Source organism: Triturus cristatus, chromosome 7 (genome assembly GCF_964204655.1).
Source record: "Triturus cristatus chromosome 7, aTriCri1.1, whole genome shotgun sequence".
Classification (NCBI taxonomy): Eukaryota; Metazoa; Chordata; class Amphibia; order Caudata; family Salamandridae; genus Triturus; species Triturus cristatus.
This window is the reverse complement of record NC_140590.1, coordinates 89,609,499-89,626,323: the sequence shown is the minus strand read 5'-3', so window position 1 is coordinate 89,626,323 and position 16,825 is coordinate 89,609,499.

Below are 16,825 nucleotides of genomic sequence, written 5' to 3'. Positions count from 1 at the left end.
CCTCCTAAAGGACAGGGTACTAATGATGATAAGGCCTCTATCGATGCAAAGGGTTATTTTATTTATAATTGGGTTTACACTCCTTGGAATAGGACGGATGTCATGGCACTTAAAACTGCATTGCCTGATCCGTGGAAAAATCCAGCCGCTTTTTATGAGGAAGTTGAGGGTGCTATTAGCTCTTATTCTATGACTTTGCCATATATTGATTTATTTTTCGGATTGATATTACCGCCTGATATGTGGAGAACTGTTCGTAAAATTGATGATGGTGCAGCTTTTGGGGCGCTATGGAAAGACTTAGAACAAATGGATGTAGAAAGGGAACCCGCACAGAAGCCATGTCAGTTAATTTTAGATCTTCCCGCAGCTATATTAGTTAAGTTAAAAACGATTATTCCCCCTAAAGAAAATAGATTGGACTGTTTTAGCGTCTTGTAAGCAAAAGGCAGATGAATCGGTCTCTGATTTCTTTGCACGCTTTGAAGAAGCATTCCACGATTTTAGTGGCCAGTCATTGACAGATGACACGGGCAGACATCTGTTTGTCGATAAATATGTCGCAAACCTGTTGCCAGGAATAGCTAGTCACTTAAAAGCCAGTGAGAGTTCATGGACTACCTCTTCTCCGGTTTCTCTCTTGACTATGGCTCAGTATTTTGAACGCCAGGAATTAGAACCAAAGGGTAATGGGGATAAGAAGACTAAAGAATTAAAAACGAAGGTTATGTTGGCTCAGGCTTATGGTCCGCCTTTTAGAGATAGTGATAGAGGTGGACGTGGATCTTATGGTTCGTCTTTCCCTTCTTATACTCGTTCGAATTTGTCTGCTGACCAGTGCGCGTACTGTAGGAAATTTGGGCATTAGGCTTCCGATCGTCCAGCACTGCGTGCTCAGCAGTGTCCACGTGGTCGGGGACAAATGAGAAATCGTTCAGGATATTCAGGGCCTAGAGGAAGCACAGGTGATCATGCTAGGTTTGATGCTAATATACGTGGGCAGAATGGGTTTAACACTTTTGATAGAAGGAACCAATATCAAATGTCCGACTATGTGCCGTCTGATTCTCAAGATTCTGCTTATGCATAGGATTGCCTAGGATGGGGTAAGGAATCAGTTGAAGTTCCAGTAGATCAGAGGGGTCCCTATGTTACAGCAAATGTTTTGGGTTCCACTGATCAGTTTCTGGTTGATACAGGAGCTACTCGTAGCGCCTTGTCTAAACAATTGGTTCCAAGGGCTCCCCTGTCTGGCTTAACCATTACATCGATAGGTTTCGATGGAACCCCTTCCCTTAGCCCATTGTCACAACCACTTGCATTCCATGTGGATAAATGTACTGCTCCGTGTCCATTTTTGCTTTCCCCGAATACACCAGACAATATTGTGGGTCTTGATATGCTCAAGTATTTCAGGGCTACGATACGATGTTCTCCAGAAGGTGTACGTGTTATCTTGAATGACAACCATCCTGTGAAGGAGAGAGCTTGTCTTGTTAAAGAGGATATTGCATTAGCTTCACTCCCTAGAAATTTGTGGGCTACTTCAGACACTGATGTAGGGCAAATGGTTATTCCACCAGTACATATTAGTGCCAAGGAGGGCACTGTGCTGCAACGTTTGCATCAATACAAAATTTCACAGGAAGGTGAAGAAGCACTCATACGTATTGTCCATGATCTCATTAAAGTGGGGGTTGTTGAGGAAGTTCCTTACAATGTTTGTAACAGTCCGATTCTTCCTATTCTGAAAAAAGATACTGATACTAGGATTTACCGATTCATTATTGATTTGCGAGAAGTTAACAAGATTGTAGTACCACAATACCCCGTGGTTTCTGACATAACAACACTTCTTACTTTGGTTCCTCCGACAGCAACTACATTCTCTGTGATAGACTTGAAGAATGCTTTCTTTTCGATCCCTATTCATCCTGATAGCCGATATTTGTTCGGTTTCACTTTGAATAATCGATCGTATAGATTTTGTAGAGTTCCTCAAGGCTATACTGAGAATCCTAGTATTTACAGTCAAGCATTAAAAAGACAACTTGATTCTTTTGTTTTGCCTGAAGGTGTGGCTCTCATACAATATGTCGATGACATCTTGTTGGCAGCCGATACCCCTGAACAGAGTGAAAAATGTACTTTGTCCTTGCTATCTTTTCTTGCTTCCCATCATCACAAAGTGTCACGAAAGAAATTGCAATATTGTAGACCGAAGGTAACCTACTTAGGTCACCTTCTGTCTAAGGAGGGCCGTGCACTCACACCAGATCGCATTCAAGCTATTTTAGATACACCAGTGCCCCTTACTCAGAAAGATGTCCGTGCATTTATTGGTCTTACTTGTTTTTGTAGGCAATGGATATTAGGGTTTTTACACATTGTTAAACCCTTGCTAGCACTTTTGACTAAAGATACTCCAATGCCCCTCCCATGGACAGATGAATGTGCGACTGCTTTCCGACAGTTACGACAAGCTCTTTGTTCAGCACCAGTGTTAGGTACTCCAGATTATACGAAGCCTTTTACACTATATGTCCATGAGAAAGATGGATGCGCATTGTCAGTTTTAGTGCAGACACACGGTGACAAACAGCGTCCCTGTGCATATTTTTCAGCAGTACTTGATCCTGTTGCTCGTGCGTTACCTGGATGCTTCCGTTCAGTTGCAGCAACAGCTGTGTCAATACGTCAGAGTGAAGGGATAGTTTTGTCACATAAGCTGTTGGTGCTAGTACCCCATGCGTTTGATGACCTTTTAAATCAGACGAAGACGCAGCATTTAACTAGTGCTCGTCTGACAGGATATGAATTGACATTGTTGGCCCCTCACATTACACTAAAGAGATGTGCGATACTAAACCCAGCCACTTTGTTGCCATACCCGGTGACTCAGTCTCAGTCACAGGAGTCTCATGATTGTATATTCCTTACTGAGGAACAGACAAAGGGTCGTGTCGATTTGCAAGACACGGCCCTTTCAAGTGTTGATGGGGAACTATGGGTTGATGGATCCTGTTTGAAGTTACCAGATGGTACAACGTCAGCTGCATATGCAATTACAACACTTCAGACGGTAGTTGAGACAGCTCGTATTCCACAGAAGTCAGCCCAGGCAGCTGAGCTAATAGCTTTAACACGAGCATGTGAACTTAGTACTGACTTATCTGTGAACATTTATACAGATAGCCGCTATGCTTTCGGAGTGGCTCATGATTTTGGGCTACTCTGGAAGGAGAGGGGCTTTCTTACATACCACGGGATCCAAATAATGCATGGAGAATTAGTACATAATCTCTTGACTGCTTTAACATACCCGAAGAGAATAGCAATTGTTAAATGTAGCGCACATAAGAAAATAATTGATAAGATAGGACAAGGCAATGCTTTTGCAGACCAAACAGCCCGTGAAACTGCCATGCAGCGAAGCACCACGTCTATGTATGTAGTGAAGTCACAGGCTGAACGTTGGCATGATACCAGACAGGAAGTGCTAGATATGCAGAGATCTGCTTCTGCAGAAGAAATTGAGCAATGGTCTAAGGAGGGAACATTGGACGATAGGGCTGTTGGAGGAATAAAGAGATGAGCAAGTGGAGAATGCCTACAGCCTATTTACAACCTATGATTCATATGGCACATGGGCCGACACATGTTGGAGCCTCCCCGATCACAAAATTGCTCACGCAAATTTGGGAGCATCCAGAAATTGCCGGCACAGCTAAAAAGATGGTGCAGTCTTGTCTGATTTGTCTTCAGCATAATCCTGGTAAAGGGACACGAACTCCTACAGGAGGGTTTGCTACGCCAACCGCACCTTTTGAAGTTTTGCAAATGGATTACATACAGATTGAGCGCTGTAATAACTTAAAGTATGTTTTGGTACCCGTCACCGTGGAAAACAGTAACATCACGTTCTTTCCGGACTTTACCCTACGGGTCCAGAAACAAAGACGCAGTTTCCTGGAGGTGAAAAAGGCCCTTCGCGAACATGATGTTAAGTACGCCATGATGTTCCCGGCCAAGCTGCGAGTGCAAATCGTTGTTTTTCATGCGCCTGGAGGATGCTTGGGACTGGCTGGACGGTTGGCGCACTGTAGACAAACGTAAGAAAAAGGGTCCTTCGGCGGCGGATGCGGCCGATGATTGGCACCAGCAGAGACGCTCTCCGGCACGTGCGGATTCTGGGGCCCCCGGCCCGGTGGGTGATCATTGACTCTGGACGATGGTAAGAAGGTATAGGACCTCCCAGGGCCACACAGTATCCCCCCTGTAGCTGTCAAGAGGCGGACTGCTATCCTCACGGGGACAGTACATAATGTATAGATGACACTTCTGCTGGGAGTGAGTTGCATTCTCTGCTCTGTTGCCAGCACGGTCCCCCATTGTAGGCTTCGGAGGGTCGTGAGCCAAGCCCATACTAATATTGGTGGCCTCCCCTCAACTGTGTGTTTACTGATGGGAATGTTTGATGGAGGGATGTGGGGGAGTTCGAGTCCAGCACGTAGCTACGGGGTCGTGGAGGGCTCTGGCGGTTCGAGCAAGGCTCACACAGTATTCTTCGACTTGATGTGAGTAGGGTGGGGGGGAGGGGAGGGGTTTTCTGTAAGTTGTCATTTGTTATGATGGGAGTGGGGCAGCACACATTTCCTCGAAAGATTTATGGGGGGGCGACAGGCACTCTGCATGTTGGGGGAGGCGGGCGGTTGTAGTCCCGTTTTGCAGGGGAGCAGGGAGGGTTGGGTAGTTTATTGGATTGAGTTGGTTGGGGGGGATGTTATTTATTGTTGTTTTGCAGCAGTCCGACACAGTAACTTTGTCAATGCACGGCACGGGCTAGTCTCCTCTTGAATTCTGATCTCCTCTCAGTTGTCTTTGTGCTGGGCGGGGGGCGGCAGGTGACGGTACTGAGAGTGCTGGCTCTGAGACCCCTGTACATTGATCACCCCGACTACTCCTGCATGTTGCTGTCCAGATCTTATGGCTATGGCTCAGAGGCTTAGTCTAATGACCTGGAACGTTAATGGGCTGGGCGATAAAATTAAACGGAGCATAGTGCAACAATATATACACCGAAAGCGTGTAGATGTGGTGCTGCTCCAAGAAACTCATCTCATAGGTAACTCCTGCCAGGCCCTAGATCGGAAGGGGTATCGCATGGTTGCGCACTCCGGATTTACCTCGGGATCCAGGGGGGTGGGGATCCTCCTGAGAAAGGGCTGCCCCTATGTGATCCACGCCACTCACACCGAGCCTCAGGGTAGGTATGTGGTTTGCTCTGGTAGCTGGGAAGGGAGAGCCCTTAACCCAATCTCAGTATATGCGCCACCTGGCCTCCAACGCCAGACCCTGGCGGACGTAGGGACAATCCTAATGACCCTTCCGGAGGGTGCGGTGGTTATGGGCGGTGATTTTAACCTGACTATGGATGAGGCCCTGGACCGCACTCCGCCTCGTCGGGGCGATCCGAGGGGCTCGCAACTGAGTAATTTTGCGGATGCATTCGGCCTGGTAGATATTTGGAGGTGGTCACACCCCGCAGACACGCTTTACACTTTCGATTCTGGGGTGCACGGCAGTCACTCACGGCTTGATTATCTGTTCACTCAAGAGCAGTACATCCAATACTTCACAGACTCCTCTGGCTTAGCTAGGGGGATATCTGATCACTCCCCGGTAATATCTTTCTTTGGAGCAAATATACTGCGACAACCTGGTCCCATCCGGATTCAGCCGTGGCTGCTGAAAATCCCGCATATCAGAGACTCCTTGCGACGCGGCATGGATTATGACTTTGATGAAAATGCGGGATCGGTGGACTCGGCGGTAACATTATGGGGAGCGTACGGGGCGGTTATCAAGGGGCAAGCACTGTCCCTGATGGTGGGACATAAAAATGAACGTAGGAGACGGGTTAGCGAGCTGGAGACGGAGATATTACAACTCGAGCAAGAGACGTCACGCACCCCAGCCCAGGGGACCCAACACTTACTAGACATTAAGAGACGGGACTATAAACAATTGCTCTGTGAGGAGGCCAGCCGACGGTCCCTCGCCACCATGAAATGGGGGAACGTACTGGTAAACTGTTGGCCTGGTTAGAGCGTAAAGAGTTGGCGGCGCGATGGGTGGGGGCGATCAAAGGACCGGATGGGGTACTGATCACTGACCCTCAAAACATTGCCGAACTCTTTGCAGAGTACTATGGGCAAATTTACACCCCGCCACCGAACTCGCAGGCATGTTGGGCGGCAGACCTCCTGGCCACTATAGAAATGCGGTGTCTCTCCCAGCCAGACCGAGAGGCTCTAGAGTCGGACATCTCGCTCGAAGAAATTCAGATGGCCATCCGGGATACCCGCTCCGGCAAAGCCATGGGTCCCAATGGAATCCCGATAGAATGCGTGAAATCTATGACTCTGAAGCTGGCGTCCCACCTGCTCAACTTGTACAAGGAATGCTATGAGACCGGTACTCTCCCGGCCGAAATCCGTGAAGCCACAATAGTGGTAATCCGCAAACCTGGTAAGCCAGCGGATGAATGTGCATCATACAGGTCTATCTCCTTGATCACAGTGGAGGCCAAAATCGTGGCTAAGCTGCTGGCCAACCGACTACTTCCGTATCTCACGGCCCTGATCCACCCGGACCAGTCGGGTTTCATGCCTGGCCAAAATACCGCACGCAATCTGCTTCGTGTCAACGGGGCCCTGGGTCGGGCGGAAACACTCCAAGAGGAGGCTCTATTGCTTGCACTCGATGCCAAGATGGCGTTCGATACGGTGGCGTGGGATTACCTCTTTGCCGTCCTTGCCCGTGTTGGGTTGGGGCCTCGGCTGATAAGATGGATTCGACTGCTCTATACCCTGCCCACGGCTCATGTATCAGTCAATAACCACCGTTCGACATCCTTCTCCCTCGGCCGTGGCACGAGGCAGGGCTGCCCCCTATCGCCGCTCCTTTTTGCCTTGGCACTTGAGCCACTCGCGGTCTGGATCCGGAACGACCCAGAAATCAGGGGCCTTAAATGGACAGCGGATCACGAAGATCGCATCTCTTTATATGCGGACGATATTCTGTTATACCTGGCCTCCCCGGCACGTTCGATCCGTCGAGCACTACATATTTTCCATATCTTTGGGGCCCACTCTGGATACCAGATCAACTGGTCCAAATCCCAGATGTATCCCCTCTGGGGTGACCCGCCGCTTAGCCCTAGGGGCTATAATATACCGGTAGCGCTACTGGGTTTTCAGTATCTGGGCATTTTCATAACAGCGGACTCAGCATTATTCTATGAGCGAAATTTGGGGGGCCCATTACAACGGTTCAAATCCGACGTGATCCACTGGAAAACACTGCCCTTTACCCTCCTGGGAAGGGCAGCCCTTTTTAAAATGCTAGCTCTCCCCCGTTTTCTTTATGCCCTTCAGAACACACCCGTACCGGTCCCCGAGTCCTATTTCTTAAAGATCGACGCAGCGCTGCGTGGGTTGTTGTGGGAGGCCGGGCCACCGTGCATCGCAATGCAAAAACTGACAATGGGCTGGTATGACGATGGGATTGGACTGCCGGATTTACGCCTTTATTACCAAGCGACGCAATTGATTGCGATTAACCAGTGGGTGTTCGGGTCACATGACGACCCAAGCTTCCGGATGGACCGCTGGCTCATGGGGAAGGGGGGGTACAACTGAGCGCTGTACACCAACCCTAAGAAACTAGGCTTGACTGGCCCCACAGCCAGAACGGTGGAAATTTGGCATCTACTCCAGAGGCGTATGGGATGGTACGGACGGCTGACTAAGGCCACCCCACTCTGGGAACCTGACTGTCTGGGCCGGCTGAGCTCCTGCGTAGAATTCGATAAATGGGATCTTATTGGCATCTCTAGGGTGGGGGACGTGTGGGTTAAAGGTAAGAAGGCGACCTTCGCAGAGCTTCAACTTAAGTACCAACTTGCACCCTCTGAGCACTTTCGCTATCTACAAATAAGCCATGCTATTGACCGCGCCCTGCCCGCTGATACTCCCCTTCCGGATTACTCGCCTTTGGAAGACAGATTGTTGCTAGATCCTATGGACCGTAGGGCTATCTCCTTAACATATAAAAAGTTAATTAATAATCGCACTGACACAATGCAGAAAGAACGGGCCAGGTGGGAAACAGAGGTGGGCGACTTGTCTGACGAAGAATGGAGGGATGCGCTGGCCTCCCCTCGGGAGGTGGCGATACCAATGCGGCTCCGGCTGGTCCAGCTCAAAGTTCTGCATCGAGTGTACTTTGATGCAACCCTGCTGTGTAAATTAGGTAGGCGTACCGATGAGCTCTGCCTGCGAAATTGTCATCAAGTAGGCACATTTACACATATCTTGTGGGCCTGCCCCCCGTACACCACTATTGGATAGAAGTCACTCGGCAGATGGCGAGGGCCATCGGGAAGGTGGTCGCCCCCTCCCCACAGCTGTGCCTCCTAAATGTGTGGGATGCTACGGACCTCACCCCAGCAGAGCAGGAGTGGGCGGCGTTGGGTTGGGCCATAGCTAAAAGAAATATTGCCCAGAAGTGGGGGTAGCTACTGTGCCATCGCTGCGCGCATGGGCCAATGATATGGATCTATCGATGGTGGCGGAGAAAACAGTCTATAAGGGTCGAGGCTGCCCCAAAAAATGGGATCACAAATGGGGACGATGGAATAAGTATCGGGGAGACATTTGCATTTCTCCCACAATAGAACTCCGACGAGAGAGACAGGCCATACTAGACAATCTGGAAGTGGGTGCAGTGACCTGAATGCTTGGAGAAACCTTGCCGAGGTACCGTGTGATGGGACCCCCCTGGTCCTAATACTGTTCCGGGGATCACCTCTCTAATGTGTCGCTGCTTGCTGAGTCTCTGCCCTAAATGCCCTGGATGTACTGCTTATTGTCTCAAATGCCCAACGTGTATTACGTCTATGAAGGTGCTATATATGTGTCACGATTGCTGTATCGCTGCATATCTCGTTGTTAATAAAAAGTTATTTTGGTAGTGGTATGTGCCTTCAGTAAATGGATAGAGGCATACCCTACGAAGGACAATACAGCTCTCACTACAGCAAAGGTACTTTTGAAGGAATTCTTCCCTAGATTTGGTGTCTGTAAGCTTCTATGGAGTGATAACGGACCCCATTTTGTTGGCCAAGTTGTTGACTATGTCCTGAAGGGATTAGAAATTAAGCACAAGTTCCACGCTGCTTTCCATCCACAATCAGCAGGGCTAGTGGAAAGGTATAACGCCACACTTAAATTGAAACTGGCTAAAATACTGGCTTCCACATCCTTGAATTGGCCAGACGCATTACCTTTGGCACTGTTGTCCATTAGATCAGTGCCACATTCGCGATCTGGTCTTACACCATATGAGGTGATGTTTGGAAGGCCTATGAACATTTGGGGAATTCCTAAACCACGCCCCATACATGATGTACCATGTGTGTTGATGAGTGACTACCTATCACAATTGACTGACAGTTTGGTTTCTATTCATCAACAGGTTCGAGAAGATCTTCCTGATAGATCTGCAGGTGAAGGCCATGGACTTCGACCTGGAGACCAGGTGATGATCCGATCATTCCAGAGATCGAGCAGCTTGGAACCGAGGTGGCGCGGCCCAGAGCAGGTGCTCCTTTCAACGAGAACTGCGGTCCGAGTGACGGACAGGAGGAACTGGGTGCACTCCACCCATTGCAAGAAAGTGCCGTCTACCTTGGTGGATCCTGCTGCCTTAATCGACCATCGGGACATCCTGGATACAGAGAAAGGCCAAGCCATATCACCTGACGAACTTTAGGGAGTCTTGAGGGAGTCTTCCCGGACCACAGGATTCCCGGAGTATCCCGATACCAACTGAGACAACGGAAAGAGCCCGCATCGTCGAAATAGACTGGTTGAGCAACCGCCCTGGGTTAGTGAAACGGAATGCCGATGTGGCAAGGGGGGGGATCGGTCTTCTATAGTGTAGCGACACCCGTCTTGACCCTCGGTGAAGAAACCAACGGCTGCCCAGGGATAAGAGCTCCAACGATTGTTTTCAACGACAAGCTGATCATGTCCACAATGAAATCAACTGCTGCTAAGAGAAAGATCATTTGTGCTATAGGGTTTGTTGTTGCTATGGTGGCTGTAGCAGTAATAACCTGGTTCGTTGAAAAAGTGGCTCCTGCTCGAGAGCTTTTGATCACCACTACTCCAGTATCGTTTGAACACCACTACTTTACGCTTCCCTACCATGAGCAGAAGCATCGACAATCTTATTTAAATAATACCTTTATCCAGATGTTGCATCATACTCATAATGCCACAAATACTACCAACTGTTGGGTGTGTGGGATGATACCTGCACATCAAAAGAAAGGAGGAACACCTTTTTGGTATGCGCTTTTGTTTGCATCTGGAAGACGCATAGTAGGCGGGCTTCTTTTTCGCCTTAATAAAGTATGCTACCAAGATAAAGATGGTTATCCTCAAGCCAAAGGGACCAAATGGGAATGGGAAGGGTATCAACCGGACAATATTTCAACACCATATGTCTTCACAAATATGAGAACTTTTACCAGTCATGAACAATTTGTGATTTCTGTCACTAGAGCTAAAGCAGATCTATGTGTAAGCAGTATTGGGAGAATTCCAGTGGGGAAAAGCGAATGTACTGTAATTCTGACTATTGAAGGTATAAATAATAGCAGTTTTATAGCCTCACATAATACCTATTTTGTCTGTGGTAGCCACGGATATTATCAACTACCTGCTGGGTGGTCAGGTGTGTGCTACGTGTCCTTTCTATTGCCCCCTGTGTTTCTGGCACCTGCATCATATCACCGGGACCTTAAATCATTTAACGATATCTCTAGAAATAGATACAAGAAGACAATAAGTACTGATGAAGTAGACCAAACTGATACCACTCTGCAACAATATGTCAATTTTAATTTAGGTTTGTTCTTCTTTGTGGGTGCTGCATTAAACAGTAGGAAAGTAAGACGATTAACTAGAGTTGTGGAAGCTGTTCATCCAGAGACTGGTACTTGGACTTTTGCTGGATGGTTTTGGACTCTTGTTTCTGCTTGGGGCTGGAAGCTACTGACTATACTCTGTGTAATGATTATGATACTTTTTACATGCTGTGTATGTATCCAATGTGGTCCAATGCTTTGCTCCATTTGCATCTCTGCCTGTATACCTGTCAAAAGGAATGTTGCAGAAACAGAAGCCCAACAAATGTTGAATAAAGAGGTCGCCGAAATAATGCTAATAGATGTACGGGATGCATATTTAGATTACCCCAGAGGAACAGATGTCTTCAGCTAATGCTAAAAGGGTCGTCTGTTGTAAATTGGCAGCGATTGGCTTAGCATTAGCAGAATCCATCTTGTATTTAGAGGCTATCTTGTCCATTTTGCTGAATCCATTTTGTATTTCTGACAGCCATTTTGTTTGCCATGTGCTCACCATGTGCTTTGTCCTCCCTCAGTGTTGACTGCTCTTGTAATCTGCCTAGAAATGAACTATATTTAGCATCTTCCACCTTTGCACATGCCCAGTGAATTTTCAATTGTCCTTGCAGCTGTTAGTAGTATGTAACTGTCAGGATGTGTTTACTAGCATTGGCAAACTGTTAACTCCTCCTACTTGTAGACTGTGCATTTCTATATGACCTTATATGTACATAAAATCTTCTGCTGTACTTGTACCACCCTCTTTCAAGCCCCTGTGTGGGTATAAAAGGACCATGCTCCTTCTGTTTGGTGTGCTACTTCATTCAATACCGAAGGGTGCTGTGTGAATGTAGTTCCACCTCATGAGGTTTATTAAACGTTGTATTTTCTATTCCAGTTTCTGTGCCAACTTCTTCCTATTGGTCTGAGGACTCTGTGCAGAGAAGGGCAAACCCCTTGCACTGGTAGGCCTAGCTGAGGCCCACTTCTACACCATCAGATGATGAACTGTCCCACGTACTGCTCTAATGAAATGCCCCATGAAGGCCCTGAAGAAATGCTATGCTTCCTGCTCCAATGTCAGTTGCCATGTTTAGCGCTTTGATTATGTGCCATGACTAGCGCTTGGATTACTGCTATGTTAGCGTATTAATTTCTGCCCATGACTGGCGCTTGGATTGCTTGCTATGTTTAACGCATTGATTTCTTGCTAGGTCTAGCGCTTTGATTAATTACATGTTTCGCGCTCTGATTGATTGCCATGTCCAACGCTCTAATGCCATTGCCATATTGAGCCCTCTAATGAAATGCTATGTTGAGCGCTACAGTAAAATGCTTTAATGAAATCCTCTAATGAAATGCTATGTTGAGCGCTACAGTGAAATGCTTTAATGAAATGCCCGGTCTTTAAGGAAATGTTCTAATGAAACGGTCTAATGAAATGCTTTAAGAACCCGACTTCGATTTAGATAAAGCTGATTGGTTTTTACACAACCTCACTGGTGTGGTGTCAATCATTTCGTGCGCTTCCTGTCTCCGTGGATGTGTGTGCTGTATGGTCACTTTACAGGTAAGCCTTTGGGTGCCTACCTGCTCACGCCAAGCTACCCCCTTAGGGACTGGTGACCCCAGGTCCTACATTGTTGGCGAGCGGTGGGATCAGGACCTGTGACTATACAGCACCCTCCAGTGGGACGGTGGGCGCCGCAATTGGACGCCTATTGTGTATTGTATTTCTGCATCAATTGACCCCCACGGTCTAAACTGAGTGTGCGGAGTCCTTATTAGCCCAGTACTGTTACCTACGTCCTAGTGTCTTTTTCCTTTGATGTCTGGGTCCCCACCTGTCAAAATGGAGTTCCAGTTAGCCAACCTGGAAGGGTATACGGTGAGGCAGCTGAGAGAATTCGGGCAGGAGATGGGGGTGCCTGGTGTGCAGAGAGCCAAAGGAGAGGAGCTCCGTGCAGCCTTGAGGGCATGGGTAGAGGCCCACCCAGAGGGGAGAGGGGATGGGGGACAGGAGGGGCAGGGCGCACCGCAGGAGGCGGGCGCACAGGAGGAGCTGGACCTACTGCAGATTGATGTCACTGAAAACTTGCTACCAGGGAGACGTTCCGGGGCAAGCAGTAGTGGAGGGTCTAGGAGGAGTGCGTCGCCAGAAGAGTATGAGGACAGGAGGGAGGAGAGGCAATTGAAGTGGGAGCTTGCCAAGCTGGACCATGAAAGGGAGAGAGAAAGGGAAGGTAGAAGATTTGCGATGGAGGAAAAAAAGCTGGCGCAAGAGCTTCAACTTAAGGAGTTGGTGCTGCGAGCACTACAGTTAGGTGCGTCAGGGAATGCTAATGGTGGCAGCGTACCGAAGGCTCTACATGAGCCCAAGTTTTACCTACCCAAAGATGTGATCGCGAGTTACACTGTGGGGGATGACATCGCCAAGTGGCTGGAGGCGTATGAGGTGGCCTTGACAGCCCATGGGGTGCCTGAAAGCAACTAGGGGGTGGCCTGTATCGATACATACCTCCCAATGTCAGGGACACCCTTTTGTACGTAGCAAAGGCGGACCAGGTCAACTATATCCCCCATGAAGGAGGCGCTGCTTAAGAAGTTTGGCCTCAACCCTGAAAGATATCGCCAGAAGTTCCGTGGCAGCCATAAGCTGTCCACGCAAAACTGGGTAGATTTTTTTGATCATGCCCGTAAGGCTCTGGATGGTTGGGTGCGTGGCAGCGAGGTGCACGATTATGAGGGCTTGTACGATTTATTTTTGACAGAGCACCTCTTGGATAAGTGTTTTCCGGAGCTGCGCCAACATCTGGTGGACCGCAAGCTGACCGATCCCCGTGAGCTTGAGGAGGAGGCGGACATTTGGGTTAGCACCCGGGTGTCTCAAAGGGGCCCCGGGGGAGATGGCCCGAAAGGCGGACAGGGTTTCCCCCAGAAGAAAGAGGGGGGAGATAAAAAGACAGAGTTCTCACGAGGCCCACAAACTAGACAGTTTGGGAAAGGAGTAGGTACCCCACCTCAGTCCAGTTCCCCAAAGCCCACTTACCCTGGCAAGAGTCAGCAGCCAAGAACTGTCCGGTGCTATGAATGTGGGGAGATTGGGCACTACAAGGGTGATCCTAAGTGTCGCAAGAGACCCCCAGTCCCCACGGGAGGGAAGAGCCCCGGGGTGGCTAGTGTAGCGCTTGGGGTGGAGCTGCCCCTAGATAGGGAAGGGGAGTGGACAGGCCTGACCCTGGTTTCACCCGGGGATAGAGAGATGGTCCCAGTGGCGTCCCTACCCCCGAACACTGCTAAGTACCAGCAGAGGGTGAAGGTTAACGGGGAGGGGGTGGAGGCTCTGAGGGACACAGGTGCCAGCGTGACCACCATAGTGAGGCGGCTGGTGTACCCTGAGCAGGTGATCCCTGATGAGTTCCATCCGGCCGCATTGGCTGACAGCTGTGTGAGTCACTATCCGGTGGCTCAAGTTCCCTTTGAGTGGGGAGGAGTCAAAGGCCCATTGAGAGTTGCTGTGAGCCCTGCCTTGCCTGTGGAGTGTTTACTAGGAAATGATCTAGAACACACCGTCTGGAAAGAAGTGGAGTTTAGAGCCCACACTGAGATGCTGGGGTTACCAGGATGGACTTGCGTAGTCACGAGGTCCATGGCTGCCTGGCAAGGAACTCAACCCGGGATGGAGCCTGGGATAATGGCCCAACCCAATGCCGGTCCTGGAGAGGAGAATGTTGTGGAGAACACACCCCGTGTGATGGATGGGGAGCCCGCGGAGGTACCCACGGAGTCCGCAGAGGTGGATGTTGTTCCCGTGGGGGACTTACCGACCCTTGCCGAGAGGCATGTGGAAGGGGGGCCTACCCGGGAAGAATTCTGTCGGGCGCAGAAGGAGTGCCCCACGCTTGATGGCATGCGGTGGCAGGCCGAAGCCCAAGCCACCAATCAGGAGACTGGCAGTTATCACGTGTATTGGGAGGATGGCCTCCTTTACAGTGAACCTAAGGTTCCGTCGCATGGGTCCTCGAGGGCCTTAGTGGTCCCCCAATGCTACCGGGCCTTCCTATTGGAATTGGCGCATGAAATACCCTTAGCGGGACACCTGGGTCAGGACAAAACCTTTGCGCGGTTGGTCCCACATTTTTATTGTCCCAGGATGAGAGTTGCCTCTGACACCTACTGTAAGACCTGTAAGACTTGCAAGGCGAGTGGCAAGACTGGGACTAAGTTGAAGGTCCCGTTGGAACCGCTCCCGGTGGTCGGGACCCCTTTTGAGCGGGTCGGAATTGCCATTGTTGGGCCGTTGGACCCTCCGACCTCTGCGGGACACCGGTTCATTTTGGTATTGGTGGACCACGCCACTCGGTACCCGGAGGCTATTCCTCTGAGGACCATCACTGCACCGGTGGTGGCGCGGGCCCTGTTGGGGATTTTTACCCGAGTGGGATTCCCCAAGGTCGTGGTGTCAGACAGGGGCACGAATTTCATGTCGGCCTACATGCAGGCCATGTGGAAGGAGTGCGGAGTGACCTATCGGTTCTCCACTCCTTACCACCCCCAGACTAACGGGCTCCTGGAGCGTTTTAATAAGACTCTAAAGGGGATGATCCGGAGCCTACCAGAGGACTTGAGGCGGAAGTGGGACGTCCTCCTCCTTTGCCTGCTGTTTTCATACCGGGAGGTGCCGCAGAAGGGAGTCGGTTCAGCCCTTTTGAGCTGCTCTATGGCCACCCCGTTAGGGGGGCCCTCAGCCTGGTGAAGGAGGGGTGGGAGAAGACTTCGAAGAAGCTTCCCCGTGATGTCGTCAGCTACATGCTGTCATTCCGCAGCCAGATGGCCAAGCTGTGGAAGGAAGCCTCAGACAATCTGGAGGCTAGCCAAGCCGCCATGAAGTAGTGGTATGACCGCAACGCTCGGACAGTGGAGTTGGACGCTGGACAGAAGGTTTGGGTCATGGAGCCTGGGGAGCTTAGTGCCCTCCAGGACCGGTGGACTGGTCCGTACGAGATTGTGGAGCGACGAGGCCAGACCACCTATGTTGTTGACTTGAAGACCCCCCGACAGTCCCATCGGGTGCTTCACGTCAACCGCCTGAAGCTACACCATGAGCGATCTGAGCTTGCTCTCCACATGGTGATGGATGGGAGCGAGGAGGAAGAGAGTGAGACTCTTCCTGACCTTCTGGGGGCCCAGGAGAAGGATGGATCGGATGGAGGGCGTGATCCTCTCCCCATCCTTGACCCTGGAGCAACAGAGGGACTGCCGCCAGGTGTTGGGGATGTACGCCTCGTTGTTTACCCTCACGCCTGGAATCACTCATCTGTGTACCCATGATGTGGACACAGGGGACAGCCCCCCAGTAAAAACCGGCAATGCTGGAGCTGGGGGGTGATCGAACCTTCCAGCAGCCCGTGGACTAGTCCGGTAGTGTTGGTGCCGAAAGCGGCCCCACCGGGCACCACACCAGAACTTCGGTTCTGTGTGGATTATAGGGGATTGAACTCTGTCACCAAAACAGATGCTCACCTGATCCCACGGGCAGATGAGTTGGTGGACTGGCTGGGAGCAGCCCGGTACCTCAGCACCATCGATTTGACATCAGGGTACTGGCAGATTGCCAAGGCCGATGGAGCAAAGGAGAAAACGGCGTTCTCCACCCCCGAGGGCCACTTCCAATTTAGGGTGATGCCCTTCGGGCTCAAGAATGCTCCAGCCACTTTCCAGCGGTTGGTGAACCAGATGCTGTCTGGCCTGGAGTCCTTCTCAGCGGCATATCTGGATGACATAGCTGTCTTCAGTAGCACCTGGGAGGACAATCTGCAGCACCTCCAGGAGGTGCTACAGGCT